Source organism: Callionymus lyra, chromosome 10 (assembly GCF_982586985.1).
Source record: "Callionymus lyra chromosome 10, fCalLyr1.hap1.1, whole genome shotgun sequence".
NCBI classification, from domain to species: Eukaryota; Metazoa; Chordata; class Actinopteri; order Syngnathiformes; family Callionymidae; genus Callionymus; species Callionymus lyra.
In genome coordinates, this window is record NC_141827.1 from 27,190,843 (window position 1) to 27,211,440 (window position 20,598).

Below are 20,598 nucleotides of genomic sequence, written 5' to 3' on the forward strand. Positions count from 1 at the left end.
CATTAATCATTATCATGTAATCATTGAATCCTCTGTGGTTTATTAAGTTGACATATTATTTTGGTGAAGTTTAGCAAACAAAGCAGCTCGTCTTCGTCTAAACTGTAGTAGCGACGGCATTGGAGCGCGCTGGCGGTCACGTGACGGCAGCAGCAGCATGTGCGCTCAGAGACACTTGAGCATCACACGAGCTTCGGGATTCGCACTCGGACACTCGCAACCTGCCAACAGCATTTCCCCCGCTGTCTCTCTGAGCCAAGGGTTATTTTAAATTTATTTTTTAAAACAATACTGTTCTGAAAGTGACGCGTCGTTTGTTTCGATTTTGGAGGCGAATAATAAAACACCGTTTAAGGTAAGCGAATATTTCTCACTGCACGCGTGTCCCATTGTTTTCTACTGGGAGAGTAAAACAATTACATCACTGCAATGTCTATTTTATAAACACATGAAAGGATAGATAATAAATGCTAATTCTGAAGACAAATATGCACACAATTGTCTGAATTTGGCGTTAAATAATTGCGAACGTTTAAAATCAGACCATCATGTTTAGCGAATAATCAAACACACCTTTTTCATAATAGTTAGTCAAGTAAGTCGAATATATATATATATTTTAAAGTAAATATCGTGTGCTCTGGATCACACAAGTGCGTGTTTTCTGACATTATTTGAAAGATATTTGGGATGAAAAATAGTTGTTGCTTCCCCAGATAAATAATAACAAATAATAATAGTTGATCATTGAAATAGATCCTTTGTTTTCAAAGGCGTTTATAGAAGTGTGAAATGACAGCCACAGGATATGCCTTCTATTTATCTTTTTTTTTTTTTCTTCTAATGTGCCTGTGCCCTTGAGCAAGGCATCCAGCGTGTGTGACCGTGGATGTGGTGATCGTCTCGAAATAGACGTCATTGCAAAGAGAGAGGTTTGATTTCATGCGGAACTAACGTGTGAAAGTACAGCAGGAGGAGAATTTATCACCATACATCTGGGTTGTATTATAGTTCAAATGAATGAATGAAGTGGCATCATAATGGAAGAAAAAAATTGTTTGTTATGGGATGTATCTGGCATTCAACATGTGTTTCAGTGAAAGCAGACCTCTGAAAAAAGTGTGGCCGGGGGGCCACATGCAGTCTTTTTGACTGTTTATGCGGCCATCATGAAGTCAAGAGTTGACATTTTATATAATGTTGTTTTTGTATTAATTACAATGTCATTTCTAAATTATAATAACTTTCTAATGTTATTTGGTTTAGAATGTGTTTCCCTCTTTTTTGGCGAGTTTTGTCTTGGATAATGAAAACACATTCAAAAATGCTTAAAGCAGCTCTGGGTAGTTTGGGTACCTTTTAATATTTTTGTATATTTTCATAAAACTTGTGACAACACATCAAATTAAACTAGTTGAATGACTCATATTCCGTGACTTGAGGAGTTTTGTGGGATTTTTATTTTCACTGTAAAAGTTCTTTGGGATGGTGTGAACATGCTACATATCACGCTTGTGGTGGGGTTTTTATGTTATTTACAAAGCCGTCATAAACATATCATATTTCATTATCCACAATCTGATTCATTACCTCATCAGTATCCATCCTTCATTCAGACAATCGAAGTCTGGAAACAGAAAATTCGTCCAACTGCTACAAACCAGGACATGGCAACTTTTGCAACGTTTAGTGAGTGCTCATGGGAAACGCTCTAAACACAACCACTGTAGTCCACTGGCGTCGCTCGACTTCAAATCGCACAGAATCGCTTGAAAAGGAAATGAATAAAAGAAACTGGCAATCACTCTAAATTTTGGTTCTTTGCTTTTGTTTGGCTTGACGGTTATATTATTATTATATTATATATTGTTATATATATATATAAAACAGTTATATTAAACAGAATTCAAATGTAGGTCACATGACCAGTTGAAAGCCAATTTAAAAAAAAAGTAATAATTCTAAATAAGATGTTCAACATGACCATTCTATGTATTTGCACAATAGGTTTCTTTTTTATGCTTAAGAATAAAATAAAACCAATAGACTTTGTCTTCTACTTATTGAACAATTGCAGTTTTCAATGTCTACCTAAAGTGGAGAAATGTTATATGTTTAAGTTTAAATATAGAAAATAAACCTATGCGCAAATAAAATTATTTAGTTACTGTATAGATAACATCAATACAAATGCATCTAATATTATAATATATTATTTTTTAATTTGAAGTTTTTTCACAATTTCCTTAATAGTTAGATACAAAATGTTACAAAAAACATTTTTCAAGTGAATTAAAATAAAGCAATTGAATAATAATTGATTTACAACATGACTTTCTTTTATTTGATATTGATATAAATTGATTTGTAATTTGATGTCGCGTACATGGATCAAGTGTTAGTATGTCGTCGGGATGATCCGATGAATTCAATAAAAGGGAATCTTTGAGGTCAGATGGGAGGCAGTTAATGAAGATCAACCTCTCAGACACCCAGACTTCAACTCTTACAACACTGATCCATTTTTGATGAGATGGGAAGGAACAGGCTGATATTTGCATTATATATGAAGAAGGTCATGTTTGCCCTTTGGGTTTTCTGGATAGAACTTGCATTTCAATTCACTCATTTTTCCAGGAATACTTCTTATTTATTACCTTTGTGTTCTTATCACAACATCACAACTAGATAGATTGCTAGATACTTTATTAATTCCCGGAGGAGAAATTAGTTTGTCCAGCAGCAATAATACATCCATAAATAAATAAATGTACATGTAAAAAACAATCAAATTAATGAATACAACCAAATATTAATTAAATTAACAGATAAAATAGAGATACTTAAACGTACTTATTGAAGAAGAATAAATTCCAGAATCTGTGAGTTTGCCAGGTTTAATGCAAGTTTTCTCTCTTTCTACGGCACACCTGAGCAAAGTGCGGTCCGGGGGCCACATGCAGCCCTTTGACTGTATTTATGTCAAAGTATGATCATGTATAAATGGTTCTAATGCATTAACAAATGTATTTTATATTTATTATTCATTTACATTTCCACCTAACACTTTCCTCCTTTTTGTGTGTATTTTTTTGTGTATATATTAATCCCTCAAAACCTTTTTTTTCAAGTAAGTTGAAGAAATGTTTTGAAAAAATCGAATCTATACAAGAATAAAATTGCAACTTATTTAGCTTAATAAATGTCATGGCCAAATGACGCATGTCCTTTTTTTAGGGATTTTTTCGTCTTTCTTTTTGCTTGACGGCCCCTAAAAACATTCATAGAATTTAATGTGGCCCTTGAAGAATTGTAATTGCCCACCCCTGGTCTATGGCATCTAGAAACACCTAGTTTTGACTAATAGTAGCCGTTTGGTTCACAATTTGAATCATTAAAATGTACCAAACTTTTACCACGACCCCCAGAATTCCATCACCATTAGAATCTCTGCGTTGACCTTGTATCACAAAAGTCAAAATTCTTTTTAACCCCTTCTTTTCCTGAGGCATCAAAAATAGACGGAACGTTTTATTTTTATTTTTTCTTCCTCATTAAAACTGTCAGCAGCTGAGGCTCTATTTGAATACGCATCTCCAGGTGAACTTTAACTCACCCGGCATATTTATCAAATAATATATTCCATTTATGTTGGACGGATGCCTCAGACCTCGGCTTGATGTGACTTTTTTAAATAAAACAAAAGGTTGTATTTTTTTTCCCCGGTGTTTATATGATGAACTTTTACGCTTTTGTGTTACTGTTTTGGTTAGATTTAGTTTATGTGTTGCTTTTAGTAGATGATACCACTGACACAGTATATTCTCACTTCCTTACTGTGAATATGTTTTTTATTAATAAATGTTCTAGTGTATATAACACAAGCATTATCTTACATGTGATTATGTAAGTATTTATCTAGGATGACACACTAGCGTATCTTTCTTTTTGCTTATTTTGCGATAACTATATTTTCTAATATTAGTAATAATAGTAATATTAATATTTATACAGAACCAACTTCCAAACAGAGAAGACTTTGATTGCTCACCCAGCTAAACGACAATCACATAAAACGACAATATCTAGCTCCCGGAATCTTGAGGGGAAGTGCTGTAGTTTGGAGCGATACTGACTGATGATGTCATCAGGCTAAACTGCCATTCATGAATTAAAAGATTTGAATTAACTCGTCATAACACGACTTAGTATTTGGTAACCATATTATTATTTTTTATTTTTTTTAACCATGTCATGTTCAGGGCTCTGTTACACTTATCTTACCGACATCTCTGAGGTCGTAACACAAACGTCTGTGTCGACTCCACTCAGCTGCACCGAGGTGTATACTACTATTACTACTAATTACTACTACTACTACTGTTGGGACAGTGTCATTGCAGCAAATGATGCAATTTTTATACAAATCCTGTTACACATTCACAAATCTTGTGCGCAAAAAAGAGCAAGTTTGTCTGATTTTTGGAAGTTTGTGATGCTTGACCTTGAGATTTTTGCATACATTTTCTGACTATTATACATGATTATACATTTACAAATCAACAAATTGGTCAGGCTGACAGATAGGGTTAGACAGGAATGTCCATGGACTATGATGTTTGCAGATGACATTGTGATCTGTAGTGAGCGCAATCTCTCTATCTATGTGAATGAGAGGAACCCAAGTTGAACCATGAGGACACAGGAAGATGAAGAAGGTGGAGGATTTTAAGTCTTTAGGGTCAACAGTCCAGAGCAGTGGAGATGGTGGAAAAGAGGTGAAGAAACGTGTTCAAGTTGGAATGGAATGGGTGGAGAAAAATGTCAGAGGTAATTTGTGATAAATGAGTCTCAACCAGAATGAAAAGAAAGATATACAAGACAGTAGTGAGACCAGCCATGATATATGGTCTAGAGACAGTGGCACTGGGGAAGGGTCTGGAAGCAGAGCTGGAGTAAGCAGAGATGAAGATGTTGAGGTTCTCTTTGGGAGTGAAGAAGATGGATCAGGAATGAGTCCATCAGAGGAAAAAGCACATGTTAGATGTTTTGGAGATAAGGTCAGAGACGCCAGAGTGAGATGGTGTGGTCGTGTACAGAGGAGGGATAATGAGTATATTGGTAGAAGGATGCTGGGGTTGGTACTGCCAGGCAGGAGGTCTAGAGGAAAATTCATAAATTGAGTTACGCATTTGTCGATCATTGTACAGAGAAAGTATACTGTATATGTACAAATCCCTTTAGGCATTTACAAAGCTTTAGCAACAATAATAGCCCCATAGCCCTACACTTATTTTCATGACAAACATAATAATTACTTATAAGGTTTGGCTTTTTAATTTTTATTAAAGCCAGAGTACTGTCAAAAGGTAAACATGTAATTATTTAATTATGATGTAATTAATTTATCTAATTCACTATAAGTTTACTAAAAAAATATTCTGAAAAGCCAAAAACTTGAGTTGTTTTTCAGTTCAATAATTTGTTGTGGCAGATTATATAATATGTATAATTAAAATGTATCTTCACATTATTTTGGTTTTAAAAGACTTGAACAGATGCAGCTCTGGTTGCTGAAAACCTTTAGTTTCCATCAACAGTGGCGAACATTGGTGTGTTCTTTTGTCTTGATAATTAGAATACACAAACTGTTTTCTACCGAAATACACAACAAAATATGTAAAAGTTAGAGATTAAAAAGGAGATTTATGTGATTAAAAAAATATGTTATTATGACAGCTATTCATTTATGGCTATTTAAATGTTTGTATTAATTTAAGTTTGTAGGAAAACATGTCATGTGTCAAAAATAAAAAACGCAGCACTAGGATGCATGAATAACCGACCAGTAATGTGTCTCAAAATGGCTCCCAAACATGCACTGTAATTACATAGACGCTTTAATGGAGTCTAATGAGACGACAGTGTAAAACACTTCACTAGTGTGTAGCTCTACCGTCTCCTAGCGTCTCCTCAAGTGTCATGACTGGTTGTCAGACAGTGTTACGGCCTCATCTGTGCACACACAAGCTTCTACCAGCCACATGGAAATGGTCTATATTAATACAAATATCTATTATATACCAAAATATGAAAGATGTGAAATAAGAGTTCAATTTTTTTTTTTTGGTATTTCCCCAGTGGTTTCGTGGCCTCTGACCTCTGCCCTTCTGACCCAATCCCGTGAAAAGAGGCGTTGATCGTGGCTCTTTAAATGAAACTGACACACTGGTTTATTATTCTGCTCCACTTCCAGGGATGCAAATTCGAGAGCAAGAGTTTATCACCAGCACCAAGCAAGCGGCCGGTAATCACCACAATATCAAATTATTTTTCCACGCTTGCATCAGAAATAAACGACTTCCACGTCACATATTTTGTTTCCCCTGATTTGTTTTCCGGATTGATTTCTCCACAGTCAAGTGGATTCTCATACAGCCCGGCGTCAGCACCTTGACAGAGACATTACCAACCTTGCCTGCTCTTTAATTGCTTTTCTCTCCGCTGGCAGGAAATGTTACATTTAAGCAGATCCGTGTGGGTTTGTTATAGCCTTTTTTTTTGTGTTTTCATTAATGTAGATTAGAGCTCGGGAAAAGTGCCGGTCACGATTCGTTGGAGTTGCCGGTGCACACCCCCGCAGAAGGTCATCTGGGAATGAACACATGTATCCTGTCTTTTAATTTAGATTTGTGGGTTGTTTATTGTTGTGTAATCTTTGACCTTCCATGTTTTCATTTATTTTATCCATCATTTAGCTTTAAAGGCAGCCTCTCGTCCTCAGTCACGGCTAGGATCTTGCTTGGATTTCATTGTTCCTTTAGCTGCGGAGGCTGTAATGACTGCTCCCATCTAGTGGTAGGAAGTTCAAGTGCATCCCAAAATAGAGAAACTCTGAATATTTGCATGTTAATTGTAAATTGTAAACAAAAATTAACACATTTAATTGAATATAGATAAACCCCCAAAAAGTAGATGATAGATATGAAATTATTTGAAACCGAAAAAGAAATTAAAACGAAATGTGTCTATATATATATATATATATATCTGATACAGCAATGTTGAATATCTATATAGTATGTTGAACAAAAAATGAAAGCATTAACTTTTATTTATTTGTTTTTCCCCTTCTCAAACCCCTAACACTGACAAAATGTTGGTTATGGTACAAGGAACAGATTCATATTTGTGGGTGGACATTCCAAACTACTGTCTGGATCCATAAATCCTTTGGATTTTAAGGATCTTAAATCTTTTGCGTACTCCTACTGTGTGTGTTGTCCAAGCAAGTTATACAAATCTGCCAACTGCTTTCATATTAAGTTAATGGCTGCGAACAATTCTAAAAAAGGTATGAAATTTGGGAATTAATATGATTCAAGACGAAAATAGTGGATACAAAAAAACCTAAATATAAAGCTAAAATTAGCTGCTGGGGGGAGGTCTCTGCTTTCAGGGTGCTTATTTTAAGTTGACGCTTGTATGTAAATAAAAATATATTCTTAATTAATGAAAACATAAAGGCGACGTTTTTTTTAGTCGTCTTTTGGTGCTTCCTCAGGCAATACGTTTGAATTACCATCCACACAGAGGGATAACATCAGACGACATAAACCTAAAACCGCAAACATAGCAGTTGTCCAAATGGGACACAAATTTTAAATGAACGAAAGAACAACATAACAAATCTATGGTCCCGTCTTGGATAAGCGATAGAAGATGGATGGTCCAGGCTTCCAAGGGTTTCATCCTGGCAATGGGAATAATCAGTTTTGCTGTTTAAGAAAATCAATACTTTGCTTTCATTAAAGCATTTTTTTGTTGCGTAATATTCTTCATATTTATTTAGAGAATAGTAAATATAGCTTTGACATATTGCTTGTGTATATGAGCAGGGGAAAATAGCTGACTATAATGTATATATTTGAATTTTTAACAAGAAAAGTGCAATTACAAAAGTCATCCACATAGTCAAGAACGTTTAAGTGAAATATGATGTTATGTCACGATCTATAAACTGCGGGAACCCAAGTGCAGATGATTGATGTCAACAGTATAAATAACAATTTTAATAAACAATCCAAAACCATCATGATATCCTAAACAACAAAATGAGAGTCCTGCCCACCGAACCAGGAGAAGAAAGAAAGAAGTAAGTAAGTCATTTTTATTTATAGAGCGCTTTTCCAGGCCAGGGTCACAAAGCGCTTAAACAACAAAACCATATTCAATAAAGTATATACTTTAAAGGGCAAGATAAAACTGATAACACAGGAAGATCGTTCCAAAGCTTAGGAGCAACAGCCTGGAAGGATTTCTCTCCTCTGGTCCTGAACCGTGTGCGTGGAACCATCAGTAGATTCTGAAGGAAACAGTTTCTGGTCAGTTTTCTGCAGTGTTGAACTAGAGACATGTCTTTATCAAATACAACACCCAGGTTTCTCAGGCTCAGTTTGACAGACTGACCTAAGTCACCCAAGTACAAGGAACCTGGTCAACACAAAAGAACACAAGGAGGCCAAAACCCATGGGAATAACAGAGAATAAACTAAGACGCAGAGGCAAAAACTACAAAAAGGTCCAGCAGGACTAGGCAAAAGGGAGACAATAGAACAATACAATACGAGTGCTTGGTCACCGTTGCACAAAGGTATGTACACAGGTGGTTGAAGTAGGGGGAAGGTTTGTGATTCAGCTGTGTGCCATTAGTCAACCCTGGAACAGGAAGTGAAGTACAGAACAGGTACTGAGTAGACAAAATGAAACCAATTAACAATTTATTTGCTGGAATTCTTATGGATACTAAACATTGAGAGAATCGTCTTTTTTACACGAGAGGATCTGCTGTCAGTGAAATCAATGCGGTAGATCATCATAATATCCTGATGGAACTTCTGCGCCACTATCAGGGACGTAAAGCCTGGTAAGAGACTTAGGGCTATGCTAACGGAATGAGCAGAGAAGATGGAGTGAAAGAATGCTCCTCTCAAAATGCAGCACTAATAGACTCAGGGACTCATTCATTCCTCCTCCTTAATACTAAGATTTTGTCATCTTGTTCTTCTTATTGCACTTGTTCTTGTTATTATAAATCTATCATTAGTGTTGCTGTGTGCTAGAAAAACAATTTCCCGGAGGAGATACAGGGAATAATAAAGCTCTGTCTGTCTGTCTATCTCTATATATCCCTGAACAAATTGCTGTGTAATCTTGCGTAATTCAATTTAATTCGAAGAACATGCATAAGCTTTTCTATTAGTTGTTCAGTCTTAATTGAGCCAGGACCAAAATTGCTTCCCTGGCCTAATTTTGTGAAGGTTTAATAAACCTTTAGATGTTTATTTAAAAGCAATTTTGTTAATGATAGTTCATAATCGGGTGGACTCAGAGAAACAATTACTGACAACCTTCACCAAATGAATGCCCACAGATATTCCTGACCACAGATCACAGTTGTCTCCATGTGTTACTCTTTTGTGGAAAAGTGGCAAATTGTGATAGGATTTGTGGAAAGGTCAGGTTGTGTAAATGGCGTTTGTTGATGAGACTCATCTTGTGGTTCAGGCCTGACGGCGGATTAAGCTTGAATCTTTCCTGTTGATAACTCATGCTGACAGTGAATCAGATTAATTTGTGATTATGAAGAGGCTGTTGAAGAAGTAAATAGAGATGCTAAATGTTAGCTTGGCCTCAATAAATCAGAGATGAGAAGTTGGAGACGGTAGCATAAAGACCTGATTCAATGTAAAAAGACAAAAAAAATGAAAAGATTTTAGCCCTAGTTTAGAAGTTATAGTCATGGATCAAGACAGGCTAGTAGTAAATAGTCATTAAATTCTGCTATATGTGCTGTTATTTTTTCAATAATGAATCTATGAAAATATAAATGAATTGAACTATTACCTGAGCAACCAGATTGTTGTTTTCGCTTATGATTGGGACATAAATGAACCTGAAAAATGAAAATATACTCATGAAAAATGGACATGAATAAAGCGTATTAGTTAAAGTGGAGGATAACAACACAGATATAGCAGAACATATTCAAAGTTAAAACCTAAAAAGTTCAACTTTTTTCACAAGTAAATTAACATTAAGATTCTAATCATTATATATTGTTGTTTTTGTGAAGCAACAGTGAGTTCTCTCAGTATTATTTTGGGTGGGAGCATTTCTTTAAATGAACAATGCCCAGAAATGTGTCCATCTAATCGAATTTGCTTGCAGTATGACGACCTTTAAAGATCCAGTCCAGACACCGTAATTCTTTTTTTTTTTTAAGTTTTATTTTATTCTAATTTGAACGTACACGTTTACTCCAATTGATTATCAACTTTTTGTCATTGCTCCTGCCTGCATAGGTGCTACAAACATTTTTGGTAGCAGTTCAGAGGGCTTTCACTATAAAGCACTATTGAGGTGTATTTTATTCAGCAATAATATTAGGTTTGTCGATATACCTTAACCGTTGTGTTATCTTGAGGTCAAGGTGAGCCCTGAAAACAAATGTGTTTGAGATATCCTGTGTGCCTTCTCTGACCTTGACCAAGAGACAACACAAGAACACAATACAAACCTTCATAAGGTTAAACCATTTTTAACTGGATTTACATAAATTTCCACTGCTATACAAAGTAAACTTTCTTTAACTAAACCAAACTAAGATATCTAGCATTTGTTTAACAATTGGAATCATTTTATATTTGTTCATCCGTCACCTAACCAAGTGTTTGAATGTTCCGTGGTGGACTAATCTCAAATCAATGGGTTGTCTTACAACCCTTGACTCCAATCTACATACTAAATAACTAATGTTGATCGTTTTTTGCTTATTTACATATAAAGTAAGGATTATGCAGAAATGGTTAACATGAATCAAAGGCCAAAATAGAAGTTAAATGTCTGCACCCCTAGAACGCTCTCGTATTTGAATGACAGCGCCACAACAAACAACACAAACCAGCTGCTTTGTGTATACAATAAGTCTCTTGGAGGTGGAGACATTCTGGATTGATGACACAAGGTAACAAACCTCGATGCTTGACCAGAAAACATCAGAGTGGGCGTGGTTATGGTGAAAAAAAATTTAATCTCCAGAAAAACAAAGTAATTTTAAGTGGCTTAAGCACATTTTCGAATGTAATTAAATTAAAAATTGTGTACAAAAAGACACATACTGTTGAGTAAAATAGAGGTCCAAGATCTATTTAATTTGTTTGTCAAATGAAGTATACCAAACATATCTTGTTATAACTATCACCAAGGCAACACCTAGAAAACCAGTGAAAAATTCTCCGTGGTTAACAGATGGGAAACCAACTTTGAAGCCAAACTGTCTCAAGCACGCAATGAAGATGTTGACATAGTAGTTGACCTTTGTTGAAGTGATAGTTCTCACCCAAGTATTCATTTGAATCATTTATACTCACCTTATTTTCAAATTAATCTGTGTGTTTTTGGAGTTACAGGCAAAGGTTCATGTCCAAAAGACACTTACTTTTTTTTCATCCAAAAAGACACACACACAAAAAAATAAAAAAATAACTCACTGTAATGTCAATCTTTCATTTAAGCCTCAACATGATAAATAATTCTTAAAAAATTAAACAAGTCTCTATTCAATGTAATTACATGTAATCATGTTGATAGAGGAATCTCCCAGTGTAGACAGTAGACACTTTATATTTACCCGTAGTGTTTCCTCTATGCAGCATGTTAGCCTTTAAGCATCGGCTAGCTTAAAATGTAGACAAAAAAGAGGAACATTAGACAAACAGTATGGAGGTATTTAGTTGTTTTTTATTGTGTTTTTAGACAAGGAGGTAGAATCAAAGGGGGCACCATTTAGGATTGTCATACGGACATTTAGTTTGATTAATTTCAATTAACCCTTTTAGTTTGTTTGTTAAGGTCTATTGTTTCACCACATTTTTTTTTCTATTAGAATTCAGAGAAGAAAAAAACTAACAAGAACATTCTGCCCCTGTGGATATTTACTTTCACTTTAAGTTTTATCAAATACTTTTCAGCTTCATGTAAAGACAGTTTTATGTCAGATAAAGCTGTGTTTAGAAAGAAGAACCCTCAGGAAGTCTAGACTGGGTGTTGGAGAACAAAACACTCACACAGATGGTACACAAGAACAACACGGGGCAAACACATGGCCGAAGGGCTCGGTAAGCGAAGGTGCCAGGGACCTCAGGTGGGGAGCCTCGAGGGCCAGCTGCATGGCAGGAGGGGTTGGCTCCGGGTTAATGCTGAATATAGAACCGACGGCACCTTCGAGGACGACAGTGTCTTCAGGGGCTTCTGGCTGACACACAGAAGCAGCAGGTCGGACTGGTTGCTTTAGTAACTAGAGGCCAGGACACAGGACAGACCCATCTGACAGATGAAGGCTCTGGAGAAGTGAATGCCTCCAGCGGGTCCAGTCTGGAGGTCAGTCTATTATCATGCGCTCTAACGCCTCTGGATGGTGAGAGGGAATGTTGGCACATCAGGAGGAGGCTTTCTCAGATGGGCAGGTGGCATTGCTAGTTTTAGTAATTAGGACAAGGATGTTTGGTTTGTAAACACAGGATTGTCTGACACATCTGGATGAGATGATCAGATGCTGCTCAGGTAACTATAAGGATGGATTCCCTCAGAGTATCAGAGAAGTTTGATAATAACATTAGGGATGATAGTCGTATTATGCAAAAACTGCTGTTAAATGTTTTCCGTGTCGGTGCTTCAATGTTGACCAGTGAGTCACCATCAGTGAACACGACTCGCATTCAAACCAAGATTTATTTTTAAACTACTAAGCTGGACCTGTCAGCCTCGCTGCCATCATGTGAAACCGGACTCTACAGTCACCCCTGAGTCCAGATGGGCTCCTTGACATAATGAGGAACAGAAATGTTTGCGTTTGCTAGGACCTGCACCGCCGCGTCCGCCCGCACGCCTGCAGCAGATGTGAGTCAGGAGATGACGGCGATGACCTGTTAGCCTTCACTCCGCTGCACCCCACCAACCCGTCTCACTTTCCCCGCACTTGCCAGTGACATGAGGATTTCTTTTGGGGTCGGTGCGTGTCTCAAGTGAAGTGGGTGACTATGATCTGACACATGCTCTTACCAGTCTATTTGGTGACGTTTCATTTCGTTTGTACGATACGGAAAACACTTAAGTCAGGTTGGATAATTATTCCCTTCCCCCCCAAGTTCTGTTGAATCCCAAGTTGGAACTGGGATTCAAGCTCGTCAGCTTCAGTGTAACTACAGCGGTGACAGCTCGCAGACTACCGGCCTGCGGCCCGGTTCTGAAACTAATCAAATATCATCCCAGACAATTCACTCGGTCCCACGGGCATTGACTTTGACACATGTGACCCAAGCTATGTTTAGTCTAATATTTTATTCGTCACCATCATCTTCTACATTTTGTGACAAAAGGCTTGAAAAAAACAAAAAATAAATATTTTTATAGCATTTGGATGGTAAAGGGAAACACTGGGTAAGCCTGGAAAGAAAATAGTTTAAGATGTATTACTCTATAGTATATAGACTATAGTACATCTATAGAAAATGTACTTAAGCCTCACCCATTTTGTGGGAAATGAAACCTTGTTCACTCCAAACATGCCCACCTTGCTAAGGCATATTGAGGTTGTCACGGCGTGTCATCAATACTGGAAGAAGCCATCTTAAAGGGACAAGTTTTTGTAAACGAAGCACAAGGAAGTAAAGAAATCCCCACCCCCCAACCACTTTGTGGGAAAAAAAAAGGTAAATTATTTAAGTTAAAGTAAGGTAAGGTAGAACTTTATTGATCCCTTAGGAGGTCTCCATCGGGAAATTGTTTTTTTCCAATAGCCACAGCAAATACAGCAATTTTTCACAAAAAATAAATCAAAATAAAATAAGAACAAGAAGAAAGAGAAATAAAGAGAAAGAACACGATGATACAATCTAAGTCTAAAGATAAAGATAAAAAACATTTGTGGGTTTTTGTATTAAGGAACAAGCTGGAATGATAAAAAGGGTTTGTAAACTTCCAACAGTTATTTAAATCAGAGAGAACATTGCCAAAAGTTGGTGGAGGGAAGGCTCTGCTTGGATCTACGAGGAAAAAATACAACTATAATTCATCATAACGTCATAATGGGCTCCACTTTCATTACTTTATACAGTTTGCCCCCGTCTGAAATCTCAGCGAACGAGGGGTTACGAGAGCGGAGTCCATAATGATCTAATAAGGGCTTCACTCCTCCAGTCAGCTGTAATTACGCATTGCTTGGTTTATACAACTAGTCTCTTTCGGGATTGATGATGCGCTGTGACAAACCTCAATGTTTGCCCAATCTCAGCAGAGTGGGTGTGTTTATAGTAAACAAGATTTCATCTCCGGGAAAAAAAAAGTGTTTTCAGTGGGAGGGGCTTAAGCACATTTTCTAAATATTTATAACAAAAGAAAGTTTTGTAAAAACGTACACATACTGATGAAACAATAGAGGTTCAAGACATATTTAAGACACACTTAAATCAACACATTAGTTTCTCTTATAACGAAAAACTGTTGAATAAAAGACTGCATGTTTCATAAAAGATTTAAAAGGAGCTGCATCTGCTCCAGTTAATCCAAGTCATTTTCGTCAAAAACACTGTCGTCATTTTGCATCGAACCACTCCCTCAGTGTCACTTTTTGTGCTCAGTCACACATCCACGGCGCAGTGAAGTGTCAGGCTGATAAGCAACGCCGCCTTGAAGCCCCCGTGACCGAAGACAAGAGGGAAACAGTTACTTTAATGAGGAGTCGGCGTCACGTGAGCCTCCGCCTCGTCTCCGTCTCGTCTTTGATCGCAGGAGACTGCGTTTTACATCTTTAAAAGCCGGGCGCCGCAGCGACGCTCACACCTCTGTTATCAAATCATCTGCTGATGGTGTATTGAGTTGCGACTGAGGGGGAACCGGTGTGGCTGCCTGCTGATGGATTTTATTTATCTTGCCGCTGACTAATTAACAGCGTTTGCGTCACACACCGGTTTGGATCCGCCACTGAGTTGGGATTATTTTAACATCACTTTATGTCATCATCCTGGGCTCGTGTTTCAGTGTCAAACTTTAAAAACAAATCCAACAAGTCAACACTTGTGACGTCAACTGACCTCGTTTTTGGATGGATAGGCAAACAAGCTTTTCCTGGAATAAACAAACAAGCTTTTCCTTCCATCTTTGACTTATTGCTCTCCATGAACCGTACGCCAGTATTGAGCCTTCAACACGTTGAAAAGTGTTTCTTATTGTGCTTTATTTGTTGTTGTTATCTTTCTCTCTGTAACGCCCCCGAATGTATTCCGTGCCTCAAGCTGTTGCAAACATCTGCCTCGACAAAACACCATTTTTCCGCTGCTTTGTTGCCATCTTTCATCCATCAAAATCATTAAAATTCTATAAAACATGATTTGTTTCAGTTTCAGGCTCATTAAGGGGCTGCAGTTATTGAAATATTTATTGAACGGGATGTTTTTCCTGTTTCTGCAGCGTGGCTGGATCAAAGGCAGATGATTTTGTTGTGACAAAGTGACGCTTGTAGACACAGTGTCGTGTCGAGCGGGTGGTTGTGTGTGTGTGTGTGTGTGTGTGATGTTTCCGTGAAAGAGGGGTTGTTGGATGAGCTTCCCCGCTGAGCTGATCTTTAAAAGCTTCGTCTGAACTGGTTTGTGCTTTTGGTGTAGGTGTTGTTGTAAGTTTTATTTCTGGGCTTTGTGGTGTAACATTTTAAAGATGAGATGACCCCGCTGCCCAGAGACTGCTGGCAGGAAGATTGTTTTTACAGCCTGAGTGAGAGGAGAACTTTTTCTGGCTTGCATAACTACAGTTGCTGAATTCAAATGAGTGTATTTTACCCTTAAATGATCCAACATGAATCTGACTTTAGAGGATACACAGTATGGTTTGTGTTTGGTTTGTTGTTATACTCATTAGTATGTTTCTGTTTGTACAAAACTCTATTTTTATAGAATTATTTACATTAGAAAATGTGCTTAAGCCCCGCCCACAGTTTTTCTGGAGATTAAATCTTGTTTACCATAACGACCACACTCACCTGTGATCGAGCAAGCATCAGGGTTTGTCACCGCGTGTAATCAATCCTAAGAAGTTCCCACTTCCCAGGGACTCGTTGTATAAACAAATCGGACGTAATTACAGGACTCCGCTCTTGTAACTTCTCGTTCGCAGAGATTTCAGACGGGAGAGAACTTTATAAAGAAATAACTTCAAAACATGGGCATGATGAGGGATTGACTGCATCTTGGAGATGAAGACTTCAACATTTGAAACATGAGTCAGGAAAGTTGGGTTTTTAAATTAGTAAAAATACTAATTAAAAGCGCTAAGTCAGCGCGCCAGCAAGACCCGTCGCCATAGCAACCGAGCCTAGCAAGCTGCGTCGCACAGCTGACAGACAGACAGAGACGTAAACGACAACGACACATAGAAGTACAAATTGACAATTTTACAGATCTTGACACTGATTGGTCCAAGTGCGGAATTAAGAAATGCTTGATCGATTGATCAATAAAAAAAAGATAAATTATCTCACATGTTTTCGATATTTATATCGCACGTGCCGATATCGCGATATCGTTATTTTTTCGATTTATCGTGCAGCCCTATATTTAATCAACTGAGATTGCTGCTTAACGTAGGAATACATCGATAGATCGTTCAAACAAACGCCAAATGGACCAAAACGAAAAAGTGACGTGAGTTTGAGTTTAGCTGCTCAATGTCAAGATGATTGATATACAGGGTAACCAGAGTAGTCTTGTGTCAGGAAAAGCTAAAATATCTTGAAATTAAAGTGTTTCTTTTCTGTCTTTTAATCGGTTCAAAGAAAATGTTTATTTAAAATGAAGGTCTGTTCAAGATGCGAGAACTTTATTAGCAATTTTAGGAGCTCTGGTACAAAACGCACTTATTCAAGGTTTTTTTTCATTTAAATTTGTGAAAAAACAGAAAAAAGAAGGTTCCTTCAATGAAAGTGCAGCAGACAAATGAATGCTGGAAACCGATCCAGTAATGCATTGTATTCACTTGTGGAGGACAGTGTGGACTCATGAAAATGAAGTCTAATGGTGAGTCCAACCCTCTAATAGGGAGACTGTAAATTCTGGTCGATGGCTTAATAGTTCTTCGTCTTATTAGGGTTCATGATGTTGCTTTCATTATCTCTTTATGTGACAAAAGAATAACATAAGACACAAAAAAAGCTGAAGCATATCAGAAAAGCTCCATGCAAACCTAATTGTCAGTCTTTCATCTTACATTTATTTTCCCATCTGAGAGATTGTCTTCTAACTTATAATAATAATCAAATTGTGATGTTCATAAATAGCTTTTCAACTGTTAAACATCATATCCCAGAGAAACAAAGCACAAATCTAATACTAGCTCTTGAACAACCCAGTGAGATTTGATGTTGGGTTTATCGATTCTTTTTTTTCTCCCTTCCGATGCCGGAGGGGGGATCCAATCTCCAAAAAGCCTCTTTAGTCTCAGATGTGTGTAGAGATGTGGGAGTAGAAAGTGGTAGATATTTGTGTCTGTATTGATCATCCTACGACAGTTTTATCTACCGTACCAGTCTCTGGGTTCTAAAGCTGCACCTACTGTAGGTCCAGTTTGAGATGAGCTATTCCTATCAGTCCGCTGAGTCTCCTGCGAATACACATGAACATGTACCGAAGGAGAAGTGTGTATTTACCATAAGTCTGTTTCCATTTGCTCTTCGATTAGAAAAGGTAAGTCCGGACGGATGTTCAACTCTACCTTGCAGCAGTTAATTAGGATTAGTGCTCCCGGCGGATTATCGTCGATGGCCATGATAATGACAATGGATTAACAGCGTCAGGACGTGAAAATCCATGACTGAAATCATGTGGGAAACAATTGTTAGTGTGTCATTGATTTGAATTAACAGTAAAGTTTTATTGTTTCTCCACAAGCAAAGTTAAACAAGCAAAAGATCTTGTCAACATCCATCATCAGACAGATTCATTAATATTACATTGTAATAATCGTTATTCATTATTATTTATTATTAAAAAACGTTGTATTTTATAGAATTAAAAGAAGACAACATGCTTTAAGTACATAATAATAAACACAATTAAGTATGAAAAAAAAACAGCTTAAAAATATATTTTCAAAAAGTGCAATTACAACTTGCAACTTGCACCACATTTTTGCTGACAGTGCTCACCCTACCACTCAATTGTTTTTTTAGGCAGTTTAATGTGTTCTAAATTTATTTTTCGATTGGGGTTCTTTAACCGTGAATTGTAATAACAATCGAAGTTTAATGAATTAAATATATTAAACAACAAGCGCGCCTGTTAAAACCTGGTAAAAAATATTACAGTTATAATCAGTAATAAAAAGAAGAGTAAGTTATTTACATTACAAGTTACTTCTTTCAAAATAACTCTTTAATTAAGTAAAGTAACATTTTTGTATGATAGGGATAACAAATATTTGCCAAGTGTATGGGCAGGTGTGAGTTTGGTTGCCATGATTAATTAATTGAGACAAAAGTTAAGAACAATAAATTAAATTAACAAAAACAAATAAAAAAATAAAAAAATAAATGGAGGTGCACAAATGATCATTTTTGTGGCCAATACAGGTTGACACATTTCTTTTTTTTTGCCATTTTATTTATAATTTATCCTAATTTCATCCCCCTTTGAACTTAAACACAAAATCAACTTTGTCATAATTTAACAATTGATTACCCAAACTTATTAAATAAAAACAATGGAGTTGAAAAACACAACAACCTTAAGAGTAAGTGCGGACAACAGTGAACCGATCAAATCCACAATGTAAACAAGTAACAAGCCTGTTAAAATCACTGTAATAGCTAAACACTGGTTGTAATACTTTTGTTCCACAAATAATGGAATTTAAAAAGAATCTCTTAAATAATTTAGTAATTTATGTGGTCCTATCGCAGTGCTTCTACTATACATTGTGTATATAAGCAGACATCGTTGGTTGTGCTGAAATAACCACAAGTTACAGATCAGTTTGAAACCAGTCATCACTACCCACATTCAGTTTTAAATGGCGTGTTCAGCTCAGGGAGAGGATTTTCATGGTGGCTTACTAGTGGTATTAACCCTTAATTGAAAAGGCTGACAGAATTTCAATTATTAACACAATCGCTCAGCGCTGCTAATTCCGATCACACCAATTTAGCAATAATTGATATGCATGAGGAACGTTCTGGAAGCCCCCCCGTGAGGGTTGTTAATCCGCTCTGACATTTGTTTCATCCACATGCCAACAAATCAATCAAACCTAAATAAAGCAGTTGAAAGGTTCGCTAAAAGGTGTTTGTAAAATCGGACGTGAGAACGTTGCACTTTTTATTTCTCTGCTTCTGTCTGTTATCCTAAATTATAATAAAAATATTTTTCTTTAACAGGGAAACAAGGAGAGCAATAAGACTCACCACCTTCAGGTAGGAATCCTAAGCAAGATAATTAAGTATATTTTATCATCTGACGGTAGCTTTCCTCCAAAAAACTGTGATGTGAAAGTATGAAAAGGCTAACAGGATGTTGTCCACTGCCTTTCTGGGCACCTGCCATGTGGTGCGAGCACTGATGGTCACTTCCTGTTGTGAAATGCAAGACGGAACGTTTGATGGGATTATTGCCTCTGCATGTTGGCAATGCCAGAAGGACTCTTTTGAAGCCTCTCCAGTATTTTATTAAACTAAAATGACATCGTTGATCTGACTTTGACATTAATACAGACTTGGATTGACAATACAATCTTTATACGTTCTGTCAAATTTAACCATTAAAAACAAAAAAGAAAATATCCGTGGCAACTGGATAGATTGTGGACAGATGGATGTAAAAGACAGAATGATAAATGTTGGATGATAGATGATGGCTTATTAAATGGATGGGTTTGGTGGATAGAATGATGGATAGTTTAGCGTAAATGATGAATGGAGGGATTGTAGGATTGAGGGATGGTTGGATCGTTTCTAAAATGAATGGATTGATTGACGGATGAATGGATGAATAGACTATACGATTTATTAATGGTTGGATCGTTTATAAAATGAATGGATTGATTGACGGATGAATGGATGAATAGACTATACGATTTATTAATGGTTGGATGGTTTCTAAAATGGATGGATTGATTGACAGATGAATGTATTAATAGACTATAAGATTTATTAATGGTTTGATGGTTTCTAAGATGGATGGATTGATTGACTGATGAATGGATGAATAGACTATACGATTTATTAATGGTTGGATGGTTTCTAAAATGGATGGATTGATTGACAGATGAATGGATTAATAGACTATAAGATTTATTAATGGTTTGATGGTTTCTAAGATGGATGGATTGATTGACTGATGAATGGATGAATAGAATATACGATTTATTAATGGTTGGATGGTTTCTTAGATGGATGGATTGATTGACGGATGAAAAGATTTGTATGATTGTAGGATATATTAATGGTTGGATAGACTGTGGCATTCTTTCAAAACGTTTTCCCTGTGTTATATTGTA

General features: G+C 36.7%; 1 protein-coding gene across 1 annotated transcript in view; it reads left to right on the forward strand.

Moving 5' to 3' along the window:
• The first annotated feature begins 212 nt into the window (after nucleotides 1-212).
• Nucleotides 213-20,598, forward strand: part of rap1gapb (RAP1 GTPase activating protein b) — a 124,365-nt gene continuing 103,979 nt past the window's right edge. Inside the window, exon 1 of the mRNA XM_087801904.1 lies at nucleotides 213-355. The gene's annotated coding sequence lies outside the window, so the exon portion shown is untranslated. The remainder of the gene's footprint in view (nucleotides 356-20,598) is intronic.